The sequence below is a fragment of the Mus musculus genome, chromosome 5 (assembly GCF_000001635.26).
Source record: "Mus musculus strain C57BL/6J chromosome 5, GRCm38.p6 C57BL/6J".
Lineage (NCBI taxonomy): Eukaryota > Metazoa > Chordata > Mammalia > Rodentia > Muridae > Mus > Mus musculus.
The window spans coordinates 57,093,331-57,113,818 of NC_000071.6; the positions used below are offsets into that span (position 1 = coordinate 57,093,331).

The 20,488-nt window shown below is 36.8% G+C and overlaps 1 pseudogene; it reads left to right on the forward strand.

The window, feature by feature from the left end:
• The first annotated feature begins 17,493 nt into the window (after positions 1–17,493).
• Gm24902 lies at positions 17,494–17,616 on the forward strand (annotated as a pseudogene).
• The last annotated feature ends 2,872 nt before the right edge of the window (positions 17,617–20,488 follow it).

The following is a 20,488-nucleotide window of genomic DNA, read 5'->3' on the forward strand; positions in this document are numbered from 1 at the left end:
AAATTTTATCAGACAAATCAAGTTAATTCAGTTTCAAAATTATTTCCAAGCGAAGTAACTATTTAATTGATTGAAACTTGTTTGGTTGTGCTAAATTATCCAGCTAATTGCCTTTATTGTGTGATTTACGTTTCCTCTGTTGACATTAAGGTAGACATGTAACCCACAGATTTGTTCCTTTTATTCTCCTTTGTGTATAAGTTGGCGGATACAACTTCCTTCCCAGGTAACTTTGTTCTTTTCCATGCCATTGATTTTTCCCTGTGGATCCAATCGAGCTTGAACTTGCTTAGGCTCATTTGTTTTCTGTTTGTCACTAGGAACCCTGACAATACAGTCTTGTTTCTCAGAATAGAGTATTTACCAGAGACTCATTGTCACAGAAGCAAGTGATGAAACAATGCATTTTAAATGAGAACCAGCCACTGAGAGGAAAGAGATGGGTAGAGAAGGAAGAAGAGAAAAGATTGTGGATGCAAAGTGGTAGGGGAGAAGGGACTGTTTTAAAAATAAAACAGAAAATCTTATAGAATTTTGACAATAAGCTTTCATTGAAGTATAGCAGATGAAAAACTGTATAGGAAAAAGAAAACAAATACAAGGGTTTTACCAATAGATTTGGGCCCTGTGATAAAGTTTGAGTTGTCCAGTATGTCATGTGATACAATTCTAACACGATGATCACAGTATTGACATAGTTTCCAAAACTCGACCTAAAATTGCCTTAGATAAACCACATTTAATTGCTATTTGTTAATGCATAGCAATAAACATTTTTCTTTCTTTATCTGTTTGTCTATATGTGTACCTCTCAGTTATGTGGATGGAAGGCATAGAAAAAAAAATCTAACTTTTTGTTTGCCACAGTGAAATGACAGTAGAAGGATAATTGATAGTTTCATTCATTGCATGAAGTAGAATTAAAATGGCCATTTCTGATGTAGTTTCATTGTTGAAATATATGCTGAAGAATCTTGACCTAGCCAGTTATTCAAAAGTATGTTTATGACATTTGAAAAATATCTATACAGTTATTTACTTGTTTAATAACACTTAAAGATGGGCGGTGGTGGTGCACGCCTTTAATCTGAGCACTTGGGAGGCAGAGACAGGCAGATTTCTGAGTTTGAGGCTAGCCTGGTCTACAAGGTGAGTTCCAGGACAACCAAGACTATACAGAGAAACCCTGTCCCAAAAAACAAACAAAAACAAAACAAAACAAAACAAAACAAAAACCACTTAAAATATATGATTTTATGAATATTTGGAAAAATTGTTAACTTTTTCTAATGTTTACTAATCTGAAGTTGAGGAAAGATGATATTTATAAGAACTAAGTAAGAACTAAAGAATTAATAAGTACTAAATAATGGTAATAAGAATATTTCAATAGATTGTATCTTTAAAAACTGATTTTCATTAGTTGTTCATGAATTGTCTGCATCTATTTATAAAAATATGATCACAACATGCTTGGATGAGTGATATACTTTTGTAATATTAGCATCAATATGGAAAAAACATGTAGGAAAATGCTGAATATTTACCATGAAATTACTTCAACTTTTTATCCAGGAAGGAGATAAAGCAAAGGTGTTTCCTCCTTCTTCTTCTTCTTCTTCTTCTTCTTCTTCTTCTTCTTCTTCTTCTTCTTCTTCTTCTTCTTCTTCTTCTTCTTCTTCTTCTTCTTCTTCTCCTTCCTTCTCCTCCTCCTCTTCCTCCTACTCCTTCTCTTCCTCCTCCTCCTCTTCCTCCTATTCCTTCTCCTACTCTTTCTCCTCCTCCTCCCCTCTCCCATTTCCCTCCCCTCTCTCACTGTGTGTGTGTGTAAATCGGAAAAAATGTTTATGTCATATATCCAAGAAATCTCTAAGTATGGAAAACTTTTCCAACTGGAATGAGGTCAGAAGGGTTGGAGTGGGCCAGAGAGGACTGAGAAGTAAGTGTGATCAGAATGAATTATGTGAAATTAGTAAATAATGAATAAAAACATAAGTTCTGTGAAAAAAAGAGAATTATTTGAAAATCAACATAACCAAAAATAAATAAAAATTAAAATTTAAAAAATGTGTAAGATTCACAACAGTCAATTAAGTACTGTCTAATCAACATGAGAAGCAACCCTAAGAGTATTACCTCCCCCACCACTGGTCCATTCTTGTTTGGGCTTCAGTCTCATCCTGCAAATGGGTCTTGCAAATTCTAAGAACTATGAGATCTCTTTTGGGGAGAATGTTTCCCTCAGTCTGGCATCTTTTTCTCTCAGTGTGAGATACTTTGGTAAATTTCCATTTATTTGGAAGTCTGTTATTTCAAAGACTGATACACTATAAAACACAAATTTGTTTTTAGAATATCGCCATTTCTGCCTGGTCTGTTTAAATTCTCCATGTAATGTTTCAGAACCTCAGTCTGAATATAGACTTTGTCCATTTATGAAACAAATAGAATAAATAGAATCAAATTTATGAATTTATAAATAACTCATGGCAACGTTTAGGCTTGTAAATATTCCATATCAAAGACCCTACTGTCACCTTGATTAAAATATTTACCAGCATATTTTATATAATATGATAGCAATTTAGCTTGAACAGAAAATTTAAAAATAAGCTTTGCAGAGAGTAAAGGGAAGGATCTCACAGATCAATTCCCGTAGTGGACAAAATAAATGATTATTATGGTAAAAACCCAATAGATTATTATAACATTGTTTACACTTGCATCTGAAATGTGACCTATATTTTTTATATATTTTTATTACATATTTTCCTCAATTACATTTCCAATGCTATCCCAAAAGTCCCCCATACACTCCCCCCCCCACTTCCCTACCCACATATTCCCATTTTTTTTTTTTTTTTTTTTTTTGGCCCTGGCGTTCCCCTGTACTGGGGGATATAAAGTTTGCGTGTCCAATGAGTCTCTCTTTCCAGTGATGGCCGACTAGGCCATCTTTTGATACATACGCAGCTAGAGTCAAGAGCTCCGGGGTACTGGGTAGTTCAGAATGTTGTTACACCTATAGGTTTGCAGATCCCATTAGCTCCTTGTGTACTTTCTCTAGCTCCTCCGTTGGGAGCCCTGTGATCCATCCAGTAGCTGACTGTGAGCATCCACTTCTGTGTTTGCTAGGCCCTGGCATAGTCTCACAAGAGACAGCTATATCTGGGTCTTTTCAGCAAATTCTTACTAGTGTATGCAATGCTGTCAGCGTTTGGAAGCTGATTATGGGGTGGATCCCTGAATATGGCAGTCTCTAGATGGTCCATCCCTTCATCACTGCTCCAAACTTTGTCTCTGTAACTTCTTCCATGAGTGTTTTGTTTCCAAATCTAAGGAGGGGCATGGTGTCCACACTTCAGTCTTCATACTTCTTGAGTTTCATGTGTTTAGCAAATTGTATCTTATATCTTGGGTATCCTAAGTTTTGGGCTAATATCCACTTATCAATGAGTACATATTGTGTGAATTCCTTTGTGATTGTGTTACCTCACTCAGGATGATGCCCTCTAAGTCCATCCATTTGGCTAGGAATTTCATAAATTCATTCTTTTTAATAGGTGAGTAGTACTTCATTGTGTAAATGTACCACATGTTCTGTATCCATTCCTCTGTTGAGGGGCATCTGGGTTCTTTCCAGCTTCTGGCTGTTATAAATAAGGCTGCTATGAACATAGTGGAGCATGTGTCCTACTTACCGGTTGGGACATCTTCTGGATATATGCCCAGGAGAGGTATTGCTGGATTCTCCGGTAGTACTATGTCCAATTTTCTAAGTAACCACCAGACTGATTTCCAAAGTGGTTGTACAAGCTTGCAATCCCACCAACAATGGAGGAGTGTTCCTCTTTCTCCACATCCTCGCCAGCATCTGCTGTCACCTGAATTTTTGATCTTAGCCATTCTGACTGGTGTGAGGTGGAATCTCAGGGTTGTTTTGATTTGCATTTCCCTGATGATTAAGGATGTTGAACATTTTTTTAGGTGCTTCTCTGCCATTTGGTATTCCTCAGGTGAGAATTATTTGTTCAGTTCTGAGCCCCATTTTTTAATGGGGTTATTTGATATTCTGAAGTCCACCTTCTTGAGTTCTTTATATATATTGGATATTAGTCCCCTATCTGATTCAGGATAGGTAAAGATCCTTTCCCAATCTGTTGGTGGTCTTTTTGTCTTATTGATGGTGTCTTTTGCCTTGCAGAAGATTTGGAGTTTCATGAGGTCCCATTTGTCAATTCTCGATCTTACAGCACATGCCATTGCTGTTCTATTCAGGAATTTTCCCCCTGTGCCCATATCTTCAAGGCTTTTCCCCACTTTCTCCTCTATAAGTTTCAGTGTCTCTGGTTTTATGTGAAGTTCCTTGATCCACTTAGATTTGACCTTAGTACAAGGAGATAGGAATGGATCGATTCGCATTCTTCTAAATGATAACAACCAGTTGTGCCAGCACCATTTGTTGAAAATGCTGTCTTTCTTCCACTGGATGGTTTTGGCTCCCTTTTTCAAAGATCAAGTGACCATAGGTGTGTGGGTTCATTTCTGGGTCCTCAATTCTATTCCATTGGTCTACTTGTCTGTCAGTATACCAGTACCATGCAGATTTTATCACAATTGCTCTGTAGTAAAGCTTTAGATCAGGCATGGTGATTCCACCAGAGGTTCTTTTATCCTTGAGAAGAGTTTTTGCTATCCTAGGTTTTTTGTTATTCCAGATGAATTTGCAGATTTCTCTTTCTAATTCGTTGAAGAATTGAGTTGGAATTTTGATAGGGATTGCATTGAATCTGTAGATTGCTTTAAGCAGATAAAAACTAAGAGAATTGTGTAATTTATATAAAAAATCTACAAATACAGCAAATATACAATATACAGCAAATCATCCAGCTTATTTGAATTATCAAAGAAAAAGTCATATCTCTGAACAAATCTCGCGATTTTAGGCATCAAAGGACAGGGCAATTGAAGAACTGAAATCAATCACACTGTGAAATCCTGAAACTCTACAGTTGATCTCATTATACTACCTTGGTACTGAGAAGAGCTGAACTATGAAATAAACTAGTGATGACTCTAGTCATCTTCCTCTAGATGGATTTGTGTTACAAAGACACCTTCAATACTGTTGGTGTTAGCAGAAAAAACAAATTTTAATTTCTCTAAACAATAAATTTATTTGCTTTCAGTTTGGCTAGAAATTCTTATTTTTCTAAATCAAAAAGTCAGTATGAATTTTAGTAGCAGTCTCTTACCTTAGAAGTTACAATCAACTGTATTTTTCATTTAACTGATTATAGTCCATACCCACATGCATATGTAAACCTACCTTCTTTACTCACATGTCTTATACACACAAGTGCTATTTTAGAAAATCAATTACTTTTTTCTTATGATCCCATCTAATAATGTTGTAAAAATGATGGAAAGCAAATAATCTTCATGTTTATATTTCAAATGCTTTAGAATGTGTATAACCTGATATTCCATTATATCTTACAGATGTACTAGATATTGTATCTACTAGAGGGAAACATTTTGCAAAGCGTTTGACAATTACGTGATTCATTTGTAATATATGGATCCTTAAATGTGTTTACTGAGGAATGCATTTGTGTGTCTTCAGCATTCCTTTGTGGTGGTACATATTGAGAAACAGCATGCAAAACAGACCAGCTTCCCACAGGAGAGAAACTTGGGTCTATTGTAGAAAACGAAAAGTGGGTACTAAATTGTATGGCCAGTGCGATTCACTGGTGATTTCCTTCAAAATGAATATGTGAATAGTTTATAAGCGATTTTCACCAGTTTTGTTACTTTTAGGTATCTGGGAATTTTTTCCCCTTAAGAATCATTTGTAAGTCAGTCTTCACTGTCACATTCATACCAAATTACATGTTTTGTTTGACAACGGTCATTTATCTGAGCAGATTGAGCATCTCACTAAAACCCTTTCCTCTCTGCTGATTACACTTTTATTTAGGTGAATTTTCTATTATTCTGGGGTGAGTTGCTTTTTGTAGTAAAGCATTTGAATAAATATTTATTTAGTTATTTTTATGGGTGTGTTAATTAAACAAGGCTTCTTACATTACATCATTAGCTATTGCAGCACTAGGTGAGAGTAAAAACAAAATCATTATAAGCGTGTTTATATTTCATTCTGGTAAAGAGGTGACAGACCATTAAACAGGATGGTAAGACACAATCCAGACAAACCTCTTTGTGTTAGCAGCATAGCTTGGATTTACACAAGAGAAAGGAGAGGGCCACCTAACAAGGAGGCTCAAAAGTTAACAGAAGGAGTAAGCTATACAAAATATTTACCCTTCTCTAACACTAGTATATTGCAAGACCACTTTCAATTTTCTTTTTCCATTAGATGAAGATTACCTCTACTACTAACATACAGGCACTTTGGAAGTTTATACCTTAAGCAAATAACAAGTAATTCTTCCTGAGTTTGTCCTAAGAGTTGATGAAATTCAAAGTTAAATGAAGGCCATTGGTCCACAACATTAAGACAAGTGGAGAAAGTGTTTTGCAATACACTGTAGTCAAGCTGAACTGGTAATGCTGGGATAGTTAGAGGTCCTGGATACTTTTAAGTGCTAGGAAGCAAACACCCTCATTTTAAAAGAATAAGAAAAAGGATTGAAAGGAAAATTCCCGCCTTTGTTTATTTACATGAAATCACTGAAAATCTTAGTAAAAGTATAATTCACATAATTTTTCTTTTGACGAACAATGCTCTGACACAAGCTTTGAAATTGTGTCATGAAACTATTGGCATTATGTCATAAACTGTAAGAGTCTTCAGTGATGTTCACCATAAAATTATAATATAATCTTCTGAAGGGATCCAAGCATGCTCAGTAATTAATTTCACATGAAAGAATAACAACAACAGCCTAAGTTTGGATTGCTAAATGCAAACACCTACTAACTATTCCTTACGAGATCAAATCTATAGACTTCATGATCACATAATGAAAGAGGAAGAAACATGACTTAGGAACCATTTATGGGATTTTAAGTAATGCATGGATTATTTAATTTCATGATATTATCAAATCACAATTGAGAATAATATTTTTTCTCCTCCAGTATTGGTACATCTTGTCCAAGACTAAAACTCTTTTGATTGATTTTCAAGTAGCCCTGTCTTAAAATATTAAGTATGATTTAGGAAATGGATTAGGATTGAGAAGCAGATTTAGAAAAGAAATAAGAAAAAAACTAATAACGTTTTCTATGGAATCAAACATTTCTTAACATCTTAATAATTGCAGTATTTATGAATGAAACTACTTATGCTGCCTAAGCCATAGAATCATAAGTTGGCTCATATAAAAATAAAAACATTTCTTCCTGCAATCAGGCATGCTATACAGGTAATATCAGAGCTCTTAACATAGATATACAGAGGATGCTCTGCAGCTTTCTTTAAGGATAGACCAGTAATACTGATACAAAACAATAACTGATAACACTTTTAAAATAGATATGTAACTGTTGAAATCTTGGGTTATCAGGACGAAAGGAACATTGGAAACCCATTTGCTATTATGTATTTTATGTATTTTTATGTAATTATTATGTATTTTTATGAAATGATAGAATTTACATAAAGTTTTCTATAGTGCAGTAAAATTTTTATAAAATCATGTACAAATTTTTCTTGCACTAAATTTTATTATTTTCTACTTTCCTGAAATTGTTTCAAATCATCAAGATGACTTGAAACTCATTTAACCTATCTGAAGTTTCTGAATCCTGTAACAGTAACTTTTATTTGCCTGATTTAATTATCATCTCTGAGGCTTACTGCCTCGGTTTGCTTACTTCAGCCTAGTTCTGGGAGCTTCTAGACTCCCATACAATGGCACGTTTTCAGCATGTTTTCAGATTTACCTCTGAATAAGCTCCACCTTTCTAGCTCTTCCTGATTTATCGCTGGGTGATCAACTCGGCTGCCCTGACTAAAAACTTCTCTCCAAGCAGACTGATTCAAAATTGCTTCTCTTTGGGCCTCTGACTGAATTGCTCTGCTTGGTCTCATGTTATTGTTGGCAATATGTTGTAATCTTCTCCCTCCTCCTCATTCTCTGGCTTGTTCTGTCGTCACCTATGTCTGGCTCTCTTTCTCTCTCAGGACCCTGTTTCTGTACAACTGTTCTGCTAACACTTCCTCTTGCCTCCTCTCTCTTTTCACTGTTCTATCAATTGCCTTCCCTTTCCTCTCTCTTCTAGTGAGAGTTTCTTTTATTCTGTTCTGTCAAATATTTCTCTGATTCATCACTTCATCTGCCATTCACTTAGACATCACTTGTAAACATGGGTGCTTCCTTCTACAAACTAATTCTGACTTACATTGTTTGGGATTAAAGGTGTATAGTAAGCACCTGTCTGTATCCCACCTAGAGGAATTAATGATGTAGGTTACAGACTGAGCCACACCACAACCACAAACTGTTTTCTTTTCAGTAAATAACAAAATCCCATTGTTCACAGTATGTAGAAATATTGTTCAACAATATCCTGTTGTAATATATTTTATTGCCCCAAAGTTTTGTGTTTCAGATTTTCTGTAATATATTCATCTGTGACAATAAAACAAAGTCACAAGCCAAATGCTTTAAAACATAATAATTTCATATAAATTATGTCTTTGTCAAGGTGATTATGATTAATATACATTCACAAATGACTAAATTACTAAATAGATATATGATAGAGATTGATAAATGATATATATATGATGATATGTATTCTGTAAGTAAAATATTTGACAAATCTTTAAGAACTGTTACTACCTCTCAACTGAATTGATCCATTGCTAAAGACTGTAAAAAATGATTCTTAAAATATGACACCCCTATATACACCTTCATCATGTCAAATTGTTGGTAGATTTTCTGTAATTTATATAACATTTATTTAGCAAGGAACTTGGTGAATTTAAAAAGGTTTAGTTTAATTTTTCAAACCAAATTTAATCATTACTCACATTTACTTTTTGTTTTAGTTCCTTTTATTGTTTTGTTCATTGTTGCATTGTATATAAAGAATAAGGTAAAGTTAAATTTTCTTTATATAGGAAAAAGTAAATATTAGACATAACATTTGCTCAAATCAGAAGAACTCAGCATGTAAGAGCAAGTGCAAATATGAAATACATCAGTTGCGTGGCTTCTTACTTTTTAAATAGCCTTATATAAACAGATATGAAATTAACTGGCATACTTCTCTTAGAGTGATGCTTTCTTGCAATGCTTTCCAGATTTTCAGTATTGAGAAAGCCTACACTGTCAAATTATACAAATTGTCCTCTGAAATCCATATGGAGGTATTGACTCATATAGCCATATCAGCAGTTATTCCAAATGCAGCAAGCACATTTTCATACCCTCAATATGGAATTGAATGGGAAACTTTGTTTTGTAATGTTTCCTTTACTGGAAATCATGTGACATGAGTCTCCTTTGTTAAACCTATTTACGTATTTCTTTATTTTATGATTCTATTGTCTGATATATTAGAGTCACTCAATATAAATTGAGTTGGAATTTTTAGAGTTTTCCTATATTGGAGGAAATATATCTTCATGCACTCTGTCATTCTGTATAACTAGACATTAAAAATAAAAACTTGATTCTGGAATGTAATAAAGTTGTACAGTTTTACCTACTCCTCTTTTCCAAGTCACCAAAACCACTTGCCTAGAATATTTTAACATGTGCCTGCTTCTCACTTGCCTACAGACAGTCTGTTCCTAACAATGCTGTTAACTGTCCTGCAGAATGTAAAGGCCTCTAAATGCCTCATAGAGGTTCTGGTAGCATTGATTAGGATAACTAGCTACAGGAAGACAACATAGGCAATCCTACTGTGCACAGCAACTTTAATCTCCTGAATGCTTTTCTTGCTTTGCTCTTCTGATCATTTATTATATTTCAAGAATTAATATGTTTCACACTACTCCTCAAATATGCAATGGAATAAGATGGATTCTTCTTTCCTTAGCTATCTATGTTGTGCTTCTGCTATCTTCCTGAAATCTTTGACATCTCAATGAGTTGTACAATAAGAGCCTCTTTTCCTATCAGTCCCTCTTGTCTCATAATTCTGATTATCTTTCCTACAACTGCAATCATTTTTTATTGAATAAGCTCTGAAGTCATGCTTAGTGGTAAGTACTCTCTCTTTCACTTTCTTGGTAGACTGTCCAGGGATATAATTTGAGCAAACAAAAGAAAAGTAGCTTGAAACTCGGGTCTTGCAGAGGACCCAGATTTAATTCCCAGCATCCACATAGATGTTTATAACCTGGCTTAATTCCAGTTACAATGGATCTAATGACCTCTTCTATTCTTTATGTGTATGAGGCATATAAATAGTGCAATTATGTACATATAGTCAAAACACTTATAAGCATATTATAAAAATACATAAATGTAATTATTTATGGTGCTTGTCTAATATCCCCCATAATTCAAATTTGCAATTACATATTTTAATTGTCACTATTTATTGATATATATTCAGTCCCTAAAAATGTGTTCAGGTTATAACAGATACTCACTATCAGTTGTATTAAATGAATAAATAGATTAGGGTCATATTCTTGTCCATAGTGGGTTTTTTTTTCATGATACTGTAAAAACTGAATTTTTAAAACTCATCATTTGCCATTCTTAACTCTGATTTTTCCAGTGTACTACTTTATTGACATTTGATGACAAACCATTTATTTGACTGCCAAGTTATTTTCTCTCAGTTTAAATTAAAACAAAGCTACATTATGTCCTCCTTGAATATTCCCTTTCAACATCAATCATGCCTTCTTCTCATACGTGTGGCTTCTTATTCTGTCATTATCATTGTTACCTATAGAAACTCAAAAACACAGACACACACACCCTGCTAAGTCTATTTAGATTTGCTTATTTGTTTATGATTTCAGGATTGACCACTTGAAATGAGATATACAACTAGAGTTATCAACCCTGGGAAAATTTAACTCTCTCCATCTTGGTATTCTTAGTTGCATATAGCTCTTTGATTTCAATAGGATTCTGTGTTATTTCCCCTTATTGCTAGTGCTACTATTGTTAAGGTCTTGTTTAGGCAGCCATTTTGTTGAGATATCATATGTGTAATTTCCCTGTCATTTCTAGAATTGAAAAAAAAATCTCACAATATTTATTTCCTGGTTGTCCAAAACATTCTTTCCATTCCACCACCCCTTCAGCACCTGATTCTTAGGTACATGTGTTGTGTTGTGGTTTTATCAATTGATGCAAGTAGTTCAATGTCAGTTGTTCTCTGACATTGACAAGCTGTAGATATTGGAAATGGACTATGTCTGCTAAAAATGAGATTATTGTTAGACTTTTGGGAAACCAACATCAGGACTGATAGCATGAACATAGATTTTGGTAAATAAGAAAAAATATAACTCCTTATGGCCTTTATCCGTGTAGTTATTTTTTTTTCCTCCTGTCTTAGTATTTCCACTGCTGTGAAGATTTACATACCATGATCAAGGCCACTCTTAAAAAGGAAAACGTAGCCGGGCGGTGTTGGCGAATGCCTTTAATCCCAGCACTTGGGAGGCAGAGGCAGGCGGATTTCTGAGTTCGAGGCCAGCCTGGTCTACAAAGTGAGCTCCAGGACAGCCAGGGCTATACAGAGAAACCCTGTATCAAATATAAATAAATAAATAAATAAATAAATAAATAAATAAATAAAATAAAAATAAAAATATTTTAAAAAAGGAAAACATATCATTGGAGGTGGCTTGCAATAATAGGGATTCAGTCCATTATCATCATGGTGGGAAGCAAGTCAGAATACAGGTAGACATAATACTTGAGGAGACAAGATTTAACATTTTGATCTGAAGGAAGAAGACTGGCTTCTGAACACAGCCAGGAGGGGGCTCACCTCTGCACTGGGTCGAGCCTGAGCATAAGAGACCTCAAATTTCACCTATATAATGATATACTTCCTCCAACAAAGCCACAAAAAACAAATACTTAGGTTTTTATGTTTAAAATGTAGATTTTCTTTAACATTATGTTAATTTTCCAATTTAAAAAAAAAAACAAACTAACAAAAACTCTAGATTCTGGCCAACAGTGCAGTAGAAAACAAAATGACTCTGAAATTCTATCTACAGTCAGAATGGCTAAAAACTCAAATGACAGCTCACTGTGGACGATCTAGAGCAAGGGGATCAATGCCCCATTGCTGGTAGGAGTGCCACTTTGGAAATCAATCTGACTGTTTATTATAAAATTGGAAATAGGTCTATCTTAAGAGTCATAACACTCCTGGCCATAAAACCAAAACATGTTCTGAATAGATAGATAAAATGGAGTACATTTATTTACACAGTGGAGTACTATTCAGCTATTTAAAAGAATGACTTCATAAAATTTGCAGGCAAATGGATGGAACTAGAAAAGATCATCCTGAGTGACATGGCAAACATGGCATGTATTCACTTACCAAGTGGATATTAGACATAAAGCACAGAATGACAATGAGGAACACCATAGAACCAAAGTAATAAGTAATAAGGAGGGCTTGAGGAGAGACTTACTTTAAAGGATAAATACAACAAATGGAATAGACAGGAAATGGGGAGGCAGAAGTTGTATTGGTTGCCCCTGGGGATGTGAGTGGTATCTGGTTTGGGAAAGACATGAAGAGAGTACTGGGAGAGAAAACTGAAATAAGGGAGGCATCTCTGGGATGAGCTAGAAACAGAGGGCAATTGAACCTATCAAGGATCTATGAAGACTCGATGTAATGGGGTATTTGGCACCTAAAATGACCATCTCCTGTAACCAGTAAAGACTTCCAATGGAGGTATTGTGACACAATTCAGCCATAAGACCTTAGACGCATAATTTGTCTATTTTACAAGATGTACAAGGGATAAAAGATGTTGCAGAATTTGAAGGACTGGCCAACCAATGACTGGCCCATGTTTAGACCCTTGCCACGTGAGATAGCCCACCCCTGACACTATTAATGATATCTATCTATAATTGCAGACAGAAGCCTAACATAACTTTCATCAAGAAAGGCTTCACACATAACCTGATAAAAACAGATATAGAGATCCACAACCAAACATTAGGTAGAACCTGAGACATCTTCCAGAACTGGGGAGGAGGGCTTGTAGGAGCCAGAGGGTTCAAGGACACCGTATGAAAACCTACAGAATGAATGAATCTGGTCTCATAGTGGTCCTCAGAGAATGAACTGCTAACCAGGGAGTGTGCACAGGACTGACCTAGGCCCATGACACATATGAACAGTTGTGAAGCTTGGCCTAGATGTGTGACTCTTTTTTTTTTTTAATTTATTTATTTTACTTTTTTTTTTAATTAGGTACTTTCTTCATTCACATCTCCAATGCTATCCCAAAAGTCCCTCACACCCTCCCCCCCCACTTCCCCACCCACCCACTCCCACTTCCCTGCCCTCCTAACAACCAGAGCAGGAGCTGTTTCTGACTCAGTTCCTTGCCTTCGTAACTTTTTCCTCCAACTAGGCTGCCTCATATAACGTCAGTAGGAGAAGAAGATGTGCTTGGTCGTACTGAAACATGATAAGCCAAGGCTAATTGAGTTCCATAGGCAGACTCCCCTTTTCTGAAGTCAAAGGGAGGAAGAGTGAATTGAGAAGGAGAAGAAAGAGCAAGGAATCCATGGTCTCGATGTAAACAAATAAACAAAGAAACAAACAAATAACAATTAACAAGCAAAATATTAAATACTGTTTTTTTTAATCTCTTAACTATTGCAAATGGCCGAGAAGATATAAAAATATAGAAATTTTAATCATATTTACACAAGCAGCTATATGTTGAACTGGAAAAATAAATAAATAAAAAACCCACCTGTCTCTATTACTCCTTTTAGAATTCTAGGACAACTGACATATCTTGCTTCACATTAATGTTTCTGCTTCAGTCATATTCACACATTTGGGGAGATAATATATTATAGCATCTTTGGATCACCACACCAAACTTTTAGGTAATAGCTATAGTAAAGAAAGTGAGTTCCTAATGGTTTTTGGACATTTAGTTCAACAATAGTCCTTAATTTCTTCAAAAAAAGCTAATTTCACTGTCTTTTGCCAATAAGTTCTGTCTTTAGTTTTGCTATCTTTCATTTTTGTCAATTTTTTAAAACATTTATTTATTTATTACATGTAAGCACATGTAGTTGTAGCTGTCTTCAGACATGCCAGAATAGGGCACTGGATCCCATTACAGATGGCTGTGAGCCACCATGTGGTTGCTGCGATTTGAACTCATGACCTCTGGAAGAACAGTCGGTGCTCATAACCACTCAGCCATGTCTCCAGCCTCTTGACTACCGTTCTTAATTAATAAAATATCATTTGCTCTTTTAAACATTTGAATCATATTACAACAGACATATTTCATCTTTGTTTTATTTATACAGATATACTTACCTGACATATCAAACAATTTTATGTCTGTCTTTGACTTTGGATATGTCTAAGTTGCTCTTGACATTATCTACCATTATGACTTAGGCCTTTTAATAGACCATGGGGACTTGATAATATCAACCTCTTGAATAAGACATTACTTCCAATAAATTATGGACATTATCATTGAATATCAGAGATTGGAAGGTACCTCAAAACAGGACCATTTTTAATTCCATCTCCTCAGGTGAAAACATGAAAAGAAATGGAAAGCCAAGAACATATTTCTAAAGAAGAAAATGTCAGCCAGTCAGTAGTAGTGCATGTTTTTAATCCCAGCACTTGGGAGGCAGAGGCAGGCAAATTTCTGAGTTCAAGGCCAGCCTGGTCTACAAAGTGAGTTCCAGGACAACCAGGGCTAAACAGAGTCTTACTCTGTTTTGTATCCCAAGATACAAAATACAATTTGCAAAACAGATGAAACTCAAGAAGAACGAAGACCTAATGTGGACACTTTGCCCCTTCTTAGAAATGGGAACAAAACACCCATGGAAGGAGTTACAGAGACAAAGTTTGGAGCTGAGACGAAAGGATGGACCATCTAGAGACCGCCATACCCGGAGATCCATCACATAATCAGCCTCCAAACGCTAACACCATTGCATACACTAGCAAGACTTTGCTGAAAGGACCCAGATATAGCTGTCTCTTGTGAGGCTATGCCGGGACCTAGCACACACAGAAGTGGATGCTCACAGTCAGCTATTGGATGGATCACAAGGCCCCCAATGGAGGAGCTAGAGAAAGTACCCAAGGAGCTAAAGGGAACTGCAACCCTATAGGTGGAACACAAATATGAATTAATCAGTACCCCCCAGAGCTCGTGTCTCTAGCTGCATATGTATCAGAAGATGGCCTGGTTGGCCATCATTGAAAAGAGAGGCCCATTGGTCTTGCAAACTTTATATGCCTCAGTACAGGGGAACGCCAGGGCCAAGAATGGGGAGTGGGTGGGTATGGGAGTAAGGGGGGGTATGGGGGACTTTTGGGATAGCATTGGAAATGTAAATGAAGAAAATACCTAATTAGAAGAAAGAAAGAAAGAAAGAAAGAGAGAGAGAGAGAGAGAGAGAGAGAGAGAGAGAGAGGGAGAGAGGGAGGGAGGGAGGGAGGGAGGGAGGGAGGGAGGGAGGGAGGGAGGGAGGGAGGGAGGGAAGGAGGGAGGGAGGGAAAAAAGAAAAGGAAAGAAAAGAAAATGTTTACTTCTGTTTTTAACATTAGCCTAAGTATAAGCCCAGAGCATCATTTTCCTCACCTAGAAGTCTATATACATGAATATTTTCTACCATTTAGATATTATGAAAGGTGTTATTGATAAAATGATTTCAAAAAAGGTATATTTACCTGTGAAATTCTTGATTTTTTTGGTAATCAGTTGTTATTTTTTGAAAAGTTATTTTCATATATCTTCCAAATTAGTAAATATCCTCATAAATGTTTCAATATCAATTATGATGCTAGATAAAGATACTCAAGTAGAATTTGCTAAATCTGCCTATGAAACTTATTATCTACTGCTATATCTATATGTCTATGTCAATTCTTAAATTTCTAAGTTTTATTTCTAACTAGAAATCCTAGAAATGCTTGTGTTATTTATATTTTCAGAGGAGTTGAGGATATTGTTTAAAAGTAGGATTCTTAAATTAGAACCCTCATTTCTGCAAATTACTATACAGTCTTAGTCACTTAAACATGTGCATCTTGACAAAGTGTTGAATTTTATGTGAATCACATTCTCGTTTTCCATGTAAGGAAATGAGAATTATACCCAAGATTTTGGATGCTATAAGAATTATTATTTTTTTTATTACAAAGGAAGTGATATTAGGGTATGTAACTTTTAAACTTTTTTTTCCATGAGATTTTTCATGAACTATATTAGGCTCATACATTTTCCCTTCTTCCATCTCCTCCCAGATACTTCCCAGAAGATGGCTTTAAATAGTAATCTTATAATTGAAGGCACTAAGATTATACAAACAAGACAGAGTTGATATAACCTAACTTCTCTCTCTCTCTCTCTCTCTCTCTCTCTCTCTCTCTCTCTCTCTCTCCCTTCCCAAATCAATACATATAAGTCGTCCCCGTATATTATACTTACCAAATGGAACCTATCATTTAGAAAAAGAAAAGTAATAAATACTGTCTTGCAAAAAAAAAAAAACATATCAAATATAATGAACACCTTAGCAATCTGTATGATGAAAACTAATCTATAAATTTTGAACATATCCCCCTTTCATTAGTCATTTTCGTAGTTCAGTTAAAATAATTATTTCTCTCACATGCTGGCTTATCATCTTAATTTGTATGTCATGGAAACAAAATACTCACAAGAAGACATATGGAGACAATGTGTGGAGCAGAAACTGAAGAATACCCCACCTGAGGATCCATCCCATATACAGTTGCCAAACCCAGACCCTATTGTGGATGCCGGGAACTAGTTGCTAACAGGAGCCTGATATTATCTGTCTATTGAGAGACTCTCCCAGAGCCTGACAAATACAAAGAAGGATGATCACAGCCAAACTTTAGACTGTGCACCAGGTCCCCAATTGAGAAGTTGGAGAAGGGACTAAAGGAAGAAGCTGAGGGGGTTTGCGGCCCCACGGCGGAACAACAGTGTCAACTGGCCAGACCCTCCGGAGCTCCTAGGAACTGGACCACGAACCAGAGTACACATGGAGGGACCCATGGCTCTGGCTGCATATGTGGCAGAAGATGATCTTGTTGGACATCTTTGGGAAGAGTGGCCCTTGAGCCTGAGGCAGTTCAATGCTCCAGTGTAGGGAAATGCCAGGGCGGGAAGGTGAGAGTGGGTGAGTGAGTAGGGAGCACCCTCATAGAGGCAGGGGGGATGGGGCACATGTTAGGTGTTTCTGTAGGGGAGACCTGGAAAGGGGTAACATTTGAAATGTAAAGAAAATATCCAACAACAACAAAGCCCTTGCCCGTAGAAGCATTGCAGATTGTGCCCCATTTGTTTCAGCAGTTGGCAACGAGGCAAGAAGCTATGTCTATGCTAAACATTGCATCTACAAACATTTGAATGATTAGTAGCCTAATATTCCCCAAAATAAAATGAGCCTGAGACAACCACTAGTCCAGTGCAGTACTGAACTTGATGGCTTCCATAACCTGGAGCAAGCTGAAGACTAGAACTTTATTCATGGGAATGAGAGTCCAAAGTGGGAGTGAGCCTGAGACAGAACACCCTCAAATTAGGCCACTGAGGCAGGCCATGAGAGGAGCAAACACCAGGCTAGCAGCATGGAGCCTGGACAGGGGCCAAACTAGTCAAGCAGTATGCAGATCTGGGGACAGGGTGCAGATCATGCCCAAGATGATAGATGCCAGACACCAAAGTGCATAAATAAGTCATAATAGACCTAAGATGGCTCCTGTGATGACCTCAGATGCTTAGAGACCCTTAGCACAGGAGGAGCAAGTTTGTGCTGCAGATATGGAAGAGAAAGAGAAACAGTAGGATGTGGACATAATGAAGAGAGGCAGGACTGGAGACTGGATGGTAGTAAGCAACAGCCTGATGTGAGTACCCAATAGTGACACCTGAAACCATGGGGTAGTCCTGGCCTGTGCTGCCACTGAGAGCTACATCAGAATACATGGTCATGGCCTTGAAGCAGCAGAGATTTGCTACAACCAAAGCCTGAGTGAATTTCCCTGGTCTGGACTGCCATCCAAGGACATGCTGATATCTGAGGACTGTGCAGAACTGCCCTGCCTTCAACCTTGGCATCCTGGAAGAGCTGAGCCTAGGGGCAGGAGAGTAGGGGTGCTGGCTCCTCCCCTAATCATTTGCAGCCAGTCTTCCTGCTACAGAGAATAGCCTTATACATTGCTGAAGTTGCAGGGTGCTGGCCCCTGAAGAGCCTGAGTAAGCTGACCACACCACTTGTCTCCTAGGTGGTGGCATGGGCAAGAGAGAGATACCCTCCTCCTCACTTGCCCCTCACCATCTGTGGCAGGAAGGAGGGCTAGCCCTGAAGTCATCCAAGTGGGATAGCTCTCCCTGCCCCTCATCTGATACAACATTCAGGAAAGCCATTTCTGCTCCTCATCTAACCAGCACAGTGGAGCTGACATTAATGGCAAGGGCATGGGTAAGTTCAAAGCTAGTTCTGATCTACATGGTGAGTTAGACGCTGCCTCATAATAAATAAATAAATAAATAAATAAATAAATAAATAAATTTTAAAAGAAAGTAAAAAAATCAACAAATAAGAAAAAAGAAAGGAAAATAAAAGAAAGAAAGAAAACACATTAAATGACATTTGTTGGAATGATAGAAATTTCCTACTCTAGCCTTAATCTTAGAAAAGCAAATTCAGAATTATAATCTGAGGCAAGATTGGGGGAAATCTCTCTTTGAAACAGACAGAGAACACTGCAGAAAATCACACCCAATAAAAATACAGAGTGGTGAATTCCATTCCAAATGGCTAGGTGTACAAAACACTCCTGTACCTGAGGGAACACTGTGGAAAAGGGAACAGAAGAGTGTAAGAGCCAGGGAACCAGGGTGTTGCTGTGAGTTTGGGATTCCTAGTAATATTATAAGTTCTATCTACAAAGTCTCACTGACATGGCCCTCCAAATATGAGCTGAGCAAGGATAATTCCAATGAATGTGACAAAAGAACAGAGAGAACATCAAAGCCTCAATCAACCTTACACAAAGAACTATAGGGAACAGAGAGAAGCCTGGCTAGGAGGGGTGGCCTGGCTCAGGACTGAAGGAGCTGAAGGGGTTTGCAGCCCCATAGGATGAACAACAATATGAACCAACCCATACCCCCAGAGCTCCCAGGGACTAAACCACCAACCAAAGAGTACACATGGTGGGACTCACAGCTCTAGCTGCATATGTAGCAGAGGATGGTGTTGTTGGGCATCAGTGGAAGGAGAGGCCCTTGGTCCTGGAAAGGCTTGATGCCCCAGTATAGGAGAATGCTAGTACAGGGAATAGGGAGTGGGTGGGTTGGTGAGCTGTGGAGGGGACATTGGATAGAGGGTTTTCAGAGGGAAAACCAGGAAAGGGGACAACATTTGAAATGTAAATAAAGTAAATATCTAATTTAAAAAAGACAAGAAATGAACAGCAATTGGTTTTCTAGTGCAAACTGGTCAACCCTAAAACATATAGAAGTGATATTCTACAGCCTAAACAAGTTAAACTTCAAAACACAACACACAACACACACACACACACACACACACACACACACACACACACACACACATGCACGTATGCAGTGCAGTGGGTTAATAAAAAATGAGAACATGACTTTGAACGAGAGCAGGAAGTAGACATAGGAAACATTTGAATGGATAAAAGGGAAGGAAGAAATGTAATTAAATTAAAATCTCAAATAAAAAAATTATGAACATAGACATACTTTGTAATCCACCAGTCTACAACCAGACCATATCCAAAGGAATTCAAATCATTGTGCCATTTAGATCATGGTTCCTTTTGTTCAGTACAACACTTTTCACAATAGCCCAAACATTAGAATAGCCTTTGCACATCTACAGATAATAATGAAAATGGTGATATGTGATCAGCCATCACAAAGGAGACCATTTTGGTTTTGTCAGAGCATATGAATGAACCTGAAGGCTGATTAAATGTAAGAAAAGGTAGCAGACATTTCCTCTGCATAGCTTCTATGTAAGTCAATCATTATATATTTCAGTGAAAATCAATGTGCAAAGCTCAACAAGTGCCATCAAAAGAAAGGATTTCCCAAAATAATATTGTTGCTCTAATAGAATTGCAGCTGAATTATGCTTGCTTATGAAATGCTCTACATTCCTTAAAAAATCTAAATAACCAAGGTGTTATTATTTGTTGAATTGTAAAGTCATCTATGTCAAGATTCATACATATATAGTTGGGTGGGTTTACAAAATGAAAT